General features: G+C 36.4%; 1 non-coding gene across 1 annotated transcript; it reads left to right on the top strand.

Moving 5' to 3' along the window:
- The first annotated feature begins 297 nt into the window (after nucleotides 1–297).
- On the top strand, nucleotides 298–403 carry LOC122049939. The gene has a single exon (XR_006131177.1). It is a non-coding gene; the product is annotated as a small nucleolar RNA R71 (small nucleolar RNA).
- Nucleotides 404–1,312: the final 909 nt, after the last annotated feature.

Here is a 1,312-nt window from a genome sequence, read left to right as displayed (position 1 = left end):
TTAGCACTAGCCCCCATATTCTCAAATTTCTTTGTAAGAGCATCCAATTTTGCAGATAAAAGAGTGACTGCATCTACATCAAACTTCCCTGATGCTTTAATTGTTGGGTTTACAGAAGAATAGCTACCACTTCTTTCATTTGCCCATTGATGATGATTTTGTGCTACACTTTCAATGATTTCTTCGGCTTCATCTAAGCTTTTGTTCATAAGTGCCCCTCTAGCAGCTGAATCAAGGGACACTTTGGTATGATAATTGATACCATTATAAAAAGTATGCAACACTAACCATCTTTCCAACCCATGATGTGGGCATTGTCTGAGCATACTATTATATCTATCCCATGCTTCAAAAAGAGATTCTGAGTCAGTTTGCTTGAAGCTTGCAATTAAATTCCTCATATGAGCTGTTTTGCTTGGTGGATAGAACTTATCAAGAAACTGTTGCTCACACTGCTCCCAAGTGGTGATGCTATTAGGGGCCAAAGAATTCATCCATTGCTTTGCCCTATCTCTTAGAGAAAACCCAAATAACAATAATCTAACTGTATCAGAAGGAACTCCATTCATTTTCATGGTACCACATATTTCATAAAAGACCTCTAAGTGTTGATTAGGGTCTTCATGAGGTCCTCCACCAAATTGGTTCTGCTGCACCATAGATATGATTGCGGGTTTGATCTCAAAGTTATTAGCTTCCACTGAAGGTCTTGAAATACTAGATCGAAAACCTCTTGCATAGGGTGCTGCATAATCCTTAAGTGGTCTATTTGCCATGTTCAAATGTTCCTGTTCTTCAATTTGCCTTTGCAGAATTCTTCTTTTATGGAAAGTTCTATCAATCTCAGGGTCAAAAGGAAAGAATTCCCCTGAAAAGTTAGATCTTCGCATACACAAGAACAAGATAGCAGATAGCAATTCAACAGAAAAAGAAAAATAGAAGAATCAAAAATGCAGAATTGAATTTGTACAAAAAGAATTAACAAGAAGTGAAAGTTATACAAGAAAGTAAAAACAGAAATCTAATGATTAGTTACAACTATGCAATATGAAAGGAAAACAAATGTTATGTTTAGTCTAACTCAATTGATAATTCCTAATGTTATAGCGCAATCCCCGGCAACGGCGCCAAAAACTTGTTCGCTCTCCGCAAGTGTACGGAAATGTCGCAAGTAATATAAAAGATTATCGTATCCACAGGGACTGGAATAAGCACTAGAAATGTCTCAATGCGAATTAGCTAAACAACTATCCAACCGTTTCAAAAGCAAAGTAAAGGTAAACAAATCTAATCTTAAAGATCAACAAACAAG

This window comes from Zingiber officinale, chromosome 2B, assembly GCF_018446385.1.
Source record: "Zingiber officinale cultivar Zhangliang chromosome 2B, Zo_v1.1, whole genome shotgun sequence".
NCBI classification, from domain to species: Eukaryota; Viridiplantae; Streptophyta; class Magnoliopsida; order Zingiberales; family Zingiberaceae; genus Zingiber; species Zingiber officinale.
Note: the sequence above shows the minus strand (reverse complement) of the source record. Positions and strands in the feature narration are given on the sequence as shown.